The sequence below is a fragment of the Hyla sarda genome, chromosome 6 (genome assembly GCF_029499605.1).
Source record: "Hyla sarda isolate aHylSar1 chromosome 6, aHylSar1.hap1, whole genome shotgun sequence".
NCBI classification, from domain to species: Eukaryota; Metazoa; Chordata; class Amphibia; order Anura; family Hylidae; genus Hyla; species Hyla sarda.
This window is the reverse complement of record NC_079194.1, coordinates 74,281,592-74,290,139: the sequence shown is the minus strand read 5'-3', so window position 1 is coordinate 74,290,139 and position 8,548 is coordinate 74,281,592. Positions and strand designations below refer to the sequence as shown.

General features: G+C 44.0%; 1 protein-coding gene across 13 annotated transcripts in view; it reads left to right on the top strand.

The window, feature by feature from the left end:
• Positions 1 to 30: 30 nt before the first annotated feature.
• PBRM1 (polybromo 1) overlaps positions 31 to 8,548 on the top strand; it is a 123,988-nt gene continuing 115,470 nt past the window's right edge. For 6 of the 13 annotated variants that reach the window (XM_056524151.1, XM_056524150.1, XM_056524157.1 and 3 more), the window contains exon 1: positions 31 to 355. The gene's annotated coding sequence lies outside the window, so the exon portion shown is untranslated. The remainder of the gene's footprint in view (positions 356 to 8,548) is intronic. The other 7 variants (XM_056524161.1, XM_056524159.1, XM_056524156.1 and 4 more) reach the window with 3 other exon arrangements.

The following is an 8,548-nucleotide window of genomic DNA, read 5'->3' as shown; positions in this document are numbered from 1 at the left end:
CTCGCTCTCTTTACGTCAACCGGCCGTCAAGCGCTTAGCACGCTGCGTCCTGCGTAGTAGCGGATCATCAGTAGCCCCGCCCTTTCTTAGGGTACGCCGCAGGCGCGCTCACGCTTGTAGCCCCGCCCACCTGTTGATAGTGGTGGAGGCCGAGTGTGTAGCCCCTCCCCCTCAGTGTTCTGTGCTTGCTGCTGCCCTCTGCAGGTTGGCCGGTGTTGTGCTTGAGGCCTGGTCGGTACCCACAGTAGTTCATTGATCCCGGTTGTGTGTGTGACGGTCCCGGCCGGTGCTCAGTGCAGCCCTGGCGACTCCTGCGTGGCAGCGGCAGCGCCTGTCCGGAGGGCGGCGGCGCTCGGTGAGTACAGGGGTCCGGGGAGGACGTGGGGATGGTGGCGGGCACCGGTGTCCTTTGTGTGTTGTGTGCCCCGGCTGCCGCTATTACCTACTGGTTTCATTCATTGCTCCTCACCCGAGGAACCCAGCATAGACCACTGGTTGTGCCCCTCCACCTGGCATCACCTGTGTCACTGCCCCTCACCCTGTATATCCATATGGTTACAGGACTACAACTCCCAGCGTGCTCCTCTTGGTCACAGCATACTGGGAGTTGTAGTACCACTAATCTACAATGTTACTGATGAATATATGTGACAATGAGAAAAACCTATAAAGCAGTGTTTCCCAACCAGGGTGCCTCCAGCTGTTGCAAAACTACAACTCCCAGCATGCCCGGACAGCCGAGCAGCTTTCCCCAAGCTGGGACTGTCTGGCTTTAGCAGTCCGGGCATGCTGGGAGTTGTAGTTTTGCAACAGCTGGAGGCACCCTGGTTGGGAAACACTGCCCTAAAGAATAAGAGCAGCTTTCCCCAAGCTGGGACTCTCTGGCTTTAGCATTCCGGGCATGCTGGGAGTTGTAGTTTTGCAACAGCTGGAGGCACCCTGGTTGGGAAACACTGCCATAAAGAATAAGAGCAGCTTTCCCCAAGCTGGGACTGTCTGGCTTTAGCAGTCCGGGCATGCTGGGAGTTGTAGTTTTGCAACAGCTGGAGTCACCCTGGTTGGGAAACACTGCCCTAAAGAATAAGAGCAGCTTTCCCCAAGCTGGGACTCTCTGGCTTTAGCATTCCGGGCATGCTGGGAGTTGTAGTTTTGCAACAGCTGGAGGCACCCTGGTTGGGAAACACTGCCCTAAAGAATAAGAGCAGCTTTCCCCAAGCTGGGACTCTCTGGCTTTAGCATTCCGGGCATGCTGGGAGTTGTAGTTTTGCAACAGCTGGAGGCACCCTGGTTGGGAAACACTGCCATAAAGAATAAGAGCAGCTTTCCTCAAGCTGTGACTCTCTGGCTCTAGCAAAACTCCAATCCAAACGCTGGCCAGGCACGATGGGAGTTGTAGTTTTGCAGCAGCCAGAGAGCCTCACATTTAGTAATGCTGCTTTATGGGGATGTTGGGATTTGATCAGAGTTGTAGTCTCATACAGCTGCCTCCAGCTATCGCAAAACTACAACTCCCAGCATGCCTAGACAGCCAAAGGCTGTTATAATACAACTCCCATCATCTTCTGACATCCGCATATAAAGCAGTGTTAACCAACATGCGACTCTACAGCTATTAAGAGACTACAGCTCCCATCATGTCCATCACATCAACATAGAGAAGGGTTAGGAAATCCCGCTTCATGTCAATGTTGGGTCATGATGAGTTATAGTCTCATAACATGTTGGGAAACACTGCTTTATATGTGGATGTCGGGACATGATGGGAGTTGTAGTATTTTATAACCATTGGCTGTCAGGGCAGAGGCACCTTGGTTGGGAAACACTGATTTAGAGTTTAGCAACAGAGAAGTCTTCTAGGCCAGGGGTCTCCATACTCTGGGCCTCCAGCTGTTGCACAACTACAACTCACTGTCTGGGAATGCTGGGAGTTGTAGTTTTGAGATCATTGCAATAGGTATTAGAGGCCCATGAATTAGGATGGGGCTACACAGCAACCCGGGCCAAGCGACCAAAGATGTAACGCAGGTGGATGGGGTCACATCGTAATCTGCAAGTGGCCGCAGCAGGGTTTTTTTTTTTGACAACTTCGGGGCCGCAGCCACTTCTGATCCCTCCATACCAGTGTTTCCCCCACAGGGTCCCTCTAGCTGAGGAAAAACTACAACTCCCAGCATGCCTGGACAGCCACTTCTTTATTTTTTTTAATGTAAGTCAACAGGAAACTCATCTTGCTGTATGAAAATCAGCGAAATCCGTTTCAAGCATCTTTAGGGGACGTTAACACCGGAGAATATTTGCGTAATGTTCTCCCCTGAAAACACAGGTGGATATTCTGCAAATAGTGGCTGCTAGCAGCACTCGCCGGCACTAGGTTCGCTGTGCTGATCAGTTTGATGGTTACCGTGCCCGACCCCGCCGCGCTGTTCGGCCTTAATCTTCTATTTTTGGGATAAGCTAATGAGATGCTAACTAGCACTCTGATGTCAGTGCCGCTGACATCATCAATATTCCTCCCCTCTCTCTACATTACAGAGCGGGGAGAAGAGGCAGAGGGAGGGGAAGAATATTGATGAGCTGGGGGGCGCTGCGGCCGGCAACGGTGACATCAGAGTGCCATTTAGCCTGGACGGTGCTAGTTAGCACCTCATTAGCATATATTGAAAATAGAAGATTAAAGCGGATCCGGGCACAGTAAGGATCAAACTGATCAGCGTTCCCCGCACTACCAGCCAGTACTGTATATATAATGTGAGGGGTGGACTCACTTATGTGAGATACTGTATATATAATGTGAGGGGTGGACTCACTTATGTGAGATACTGTATATATAATGTGAGGGGTGGACTCACTTATGAAATATACTGTAGATATAATGTGAGGGGTGGACTCACTTATGAGAGATACTGTATATATAATGTGAGGGGTGGAGTCACTTATGGGAGATACTGTATATATAATGTGAGGGGTGGAGTCACTTATGGGAGATACTGTATATATAATGTGAGGGGTGGAGTCACTTATGGGAGATACTGTATATAATGTGAGGGGTGGACTCACTTATGGGAGATACTGTATATAATGTGAGGGGTGGACTCACTTATGGGAGATACTGTATATATAATGTGAGGGGTGGACTCTCTTATGGGAGATACTGTATATATAATGTGAGGGGTGGAGTCACTTATGGGATATACTGTATATAATGTGAGGGGTGGACTCACTTATGGGAGATACTGTATATATAATGTGAGGGGTGGAGTCACTTATGGGAGATACTGTATATATAATGTGAGGGGTGGAGTCACTTATGGGAGATACTGTATATATAATGTGAGGGGTGGAGTCACTTATGGGATATACTGTATATATAATGTGAGGGGTGGAGTTACTTATGGGAGATACTGTATATAATGTGAGAAGTGGACTCACTTATGGGAGATACTGTATATATAATGTGAGGGGTGGAGTCACTTATGAAAGATACTGTATATATAATGTGAGGGGTGGACTCACTTATGGGAGATACTGTATATATAATGTGAGGGGTGGACTCTCTTATGGGAGATACTGTATATATAATGTGAGGGGTGGAGTCACTTATGGGATATACTGTATATAATGTGAGGGGTGGACTCACTTATGGGAGATACTGTATATATAATGTGAGGGGTGGAGTCACTTATGGGAGATACTGTATATAATGTGAGGGGTGGAGTCACTTATGGGAGATACTGTATATATAATGTGAGGGGTGGAGTCACTTATGGGAGATACTGTATATATAATGTGAGGGGTGGAGTCACTTATGGGAGATACTGTATATAATGTGAGGGGTGGACTCACTTATGGGAGATACTGTATATAATGTGAGGGGTGGACTCACTTATGGGAGATACTGTATATATAATGTGAGGGGTGGACTCACTTATGGGAGATACTGTATATAATGTGAGGGGTGGAGTCACATATAGGAGATACTGTATATAATGTGAGGGGTGGACTCACTTATGGGAGATACTGTATATAATGTGAGGGGTGGACTCACTTATGGGATATACTGTATATATAATGTGAGGGGTGGACTCACTTATGGGATATACTGTATATAATGTGAGGGGTGGAGTCACATATAGGAGATACTGTATATAATGTGAGGGGTGGAGTCACTTATGGGAGATACTGTATATAATGTGAGGGGTGGACTCACTTATGGGAGATACTGTATATATAATGTGAGGGGTGGACTCACTCATAGGAGATACTGTATATATAATGTGAGGGGTGGACTCGCTTATGGGAGATACTGTATATAATGTGAGGGGTGGACTCACTTATGGGAGATACTGTATATATAATGTGAGGGGTGGACTCACTTATGGGAGATACTGTATATAATGTGAGAAGTGGACTCACTTATGGGAGATACTGTGTATAATGTGAGGGGTGGACTCACTTATGGAATATACTGTATATAATGTGAGAAGTGGACTCACTTATGGGAGATACTGTATATAATGTGAGGGGTGGACTCACTTATGGGATATACTGTATATAATGTGAGAAGTGGACTCACTTATGGGAGATACTGTGTATAATGTGAGGGGTGGACTCACTTATGGGAGATACTGTATATAATGTGAGAAGTGGACTCACTTATGGGAGATACTGTGTATAATGTGAGGGGTGGACTCACTTATGGAATATACTGTATATAATGTGAGGGGTGGACTCACTTATGGGAGATACTGTATATATAATGTGAGGGGTGGACTCACTTATGGGATATACTGTATATATAATGTGAGGGGTGGACTCACTTATGGGAGATACTGTATATATAATGTGAGGAGTGGACTCACTTATGGGAGATATTGTATATAATGTGAGGGGTGGACTTACTTATGGGATATACTGTATATATAATGTGAGGGGTGGACTCACTTATGGGATATACTGTATATATAATGTGAGGGGTGGACTCACTTATGGGAGATACTGTATATATAATGTGAGGGGTGGACTCACTTATGGGAGATACTGTATATAATGTGAGGAGTGGACTCACTTATGGGAGATATTGTATATAATGTGAGGGGTGGACTCACTTATGGGAGATACTGTATATATAATGTGAGGGGTGGACTCACTTATGGTATATACTGTATATAATGTGAGGGGTGGAGTCACTTATGGGAGATACTGTATATAATGTGAGGGGTGGACTCACTTATGGGAGATACTGTATATAATGTGAGGGGTGGACTCACTTATGGGAGATACTGTATATAATGTGAGGGGTGGACTCACTTATGGGAGATACTGTATATATAATGTGAGGGGTGGACTCACTTATGGGAGATACTGTATATATAATGTGAGGGTGGACTCACTTATGGGAGATACTGTATATATAATGTGAGGGGTGGACTCACTTATGGGATATACTGTATATATAATGTGAGGGGTGGACTCACTTGTGGGATATACTGTATATAATGTGAGGGGTGGACTCACTTATGGGAGATACTGTATATATAATGTGAGGGGTGGACTCACTTATGGGAGATACTGTATATATAATGTAAGGGGTGGACTCACTTATGGGAGATACTATATATATAATGTGAGGGGTGGACTCACTTATGGGAGATACTGTATATAATGTGAGGGGTGGACTCACTTATGGGAGATACTGTATATAATGTGAGGGGTGGACTCACTTATGGGAGATACTGTATATATAATGTGAGGGGTGGACTCACTTATGGGAGATACTGTATATAATGTGAGGGGTAGACTCACTTATGGGAGATACTGTATATATAATGTGAGGGGTGGAGTCACTTATAGGAGATACTGTATATAATGTGAGGGGTAGAGTCACTTATGGGATATACTGTATATATAATGTGAGGGGTGGACTCACTTATGGGGGATACTGTATATATAATGTGAGGGGTGGACTCACTTATGTGAGATACTGTATATAATGTGAGGGGTGGACTCACTTATGGGAGATATTGTATATAATGTGAGGGGTGGAGTCACTTATGGGAGATACTGTATATATAATGTGAGGGGTGGACTCACTTATGGGAGATACTGTATATATAATGTGAGGGGTGGACTCACTTATGGGATATACTGTATATATAATGTGAGGGGTGGACTCACTTATGGGGGATACTGTATATATAATGTGAGGGGTGGACTCACTTATGGGAGATATTGTATATAATGTGAGGGGTGGACTTACTTATGGGATATACTGTATATATAATGTGAGGGGTGGACTCACTTATGGGATATACTGTATATATAATGTGAGGGGTGGACTCACTTATGGGAGATACTGTATATATAATGTGAGGGGTGGACTCACTTATGGGAGATACTGTATATAATGTGAGGAGTGGACTCACTTATGGGAGATATTGTATATAATGTGAGGGGTGGACTCACTTATGGGAGATACTGTATATAATGTGAGGGGTGGACTCACTTATGGGATATACTGTATATAATGTGAGGGGTGGAGTCACTTATGGGATATACTGTATATAATGTGAGGGGTGGACTCACTTATGGGAGATACTGTATATATAATGTGAGGGGTGGAGTCACTTATGGGAGATACTGTATATAATGTGAGGGGTGGAGTCACTTATGGGAGATACTGTATATATAATGTGAGGGGTGGAGTCACTTATGGGAGATACTGTATATATAATGTGAGGGGTGGAGTCACTTATGGGAGATACTGTATATAATGTGAGGGGTGGACTCACTTATGGGAGATACTGTATATAATGTGAGGGGTGGACTCACTTATGGGAGATACTGTGTATAATGTGAGGGGTGGACTCACTTATGGGAGATACTGTATATAATGTGAGGGGTGGAGTCACATATAGGAGATACTGTATATAATGTGAGGGGTGGACTCACTTATGGGAGATACTGTATATAATGTGAGGGGTGGACTCACTTATGGGATATACTGTATATATAATGTGAGGGGTGGACTCACTTATGGGATATACTGTATATAATGTGAGGGGTGGAGTCACATATAGGAGATACTGTATATAATGTGAGGGGTGGAGTCACTTATGGGAGATACTGTATATAATGTGAGGGGTGGACTCACTTATGGGATATACTGTATATATAATGTGAGGGGTGGACTCACTCATAGGAGATACTGTATATATAATGTGAGGGGTGGAGTCACTTATGGGAGATACTGTGTATAATGTGAGGGGTGGACTCGCTTATGGGAGATACTGTGTATAATGTGAGGGGTGGACTCACTTATGGGAGATACTGTATATAATGTGAGAAGTGGACTCACTTATGGGAGATACTGTATATAATGTGAGGGGTGGACTCACTTATGGGATATACTGTATATAATGTGAGAAGTGGACTCACTTATGGGAGATACTGTGTATAATGTGAGGGGTGGACTCACTTATGGGAGATACTGTATATAATGTGAGAAGTGGACTCACTTATGGGAGATACTGTGTATAATGTGAGGGGTGGACTCACTTATGGAATATACTGTATATAATGTGAGGGGTGGACTCACTTATGGGAGATACTGTATATATAATGTGAGGGGTGGACTCACTTATGGGATATACTGTATATATAATGTGAGGGGTGGACTCACTTATGGGAGATACTGTATATATAATGTGAGGAGTGGACTCACTTATGGGAGATATTGTATATAATGTGAGGGGTGGACTTACTTATGGGATATACTGTATATATAATGTGAGGGGTGGACTCACTTATGGGATATACTGTATATATAATGTGAGGGGTGGACTCACTTATGGGAGATACTGTATATATAATGTGAGGGGTGGACTCACTTATGGGAGATACTGTATATAATGTGAGGAGTGGACTCACTTATGGGAGATATTGTATATAATGTGAGGGGTGGACTCACTTATGGGAGATACTGTATATATAATGTGAGGGGTGGACTCACTTATGGTATATACTGTATATAATGTGAGGGGTGGAGTCACTTATGGGAGATACTGTATATAATGTGAGGGGTGGACTCACTTATGGGAGATACTGTATATAATGTGAGGGGTGGACTCACTTATGGGAGATACTGTATATAATGTGAGGGGTGGACTCACTTATGGGAGATACTGTATATATAATGTGAGGGGTGGACTCACTTATGGGAGATACTGTATATATAATGTGAGGGTGGACTCACTTATGGGAGATACTGTATATATAATGTGAGGGGTGGACTCACTTATGGGATATACTGTATATATAATGTGAGGGGTGGACTCACTTGTGGGATATACTGTATATAATGTGAGGGGTGGACTCACTTATGGGAGATACTGTATATATAATGTGAGGGGTGGACTCACTTATGGGAGATACTATATATATAATGTGAGGGGTGGACTCACTTATGGGAGATACTGTATATAATGTGAGGGGTGGACTCACTTATGGGAGATACTGTATATATAATGTGAGGGGTGGACTCACTTATGGG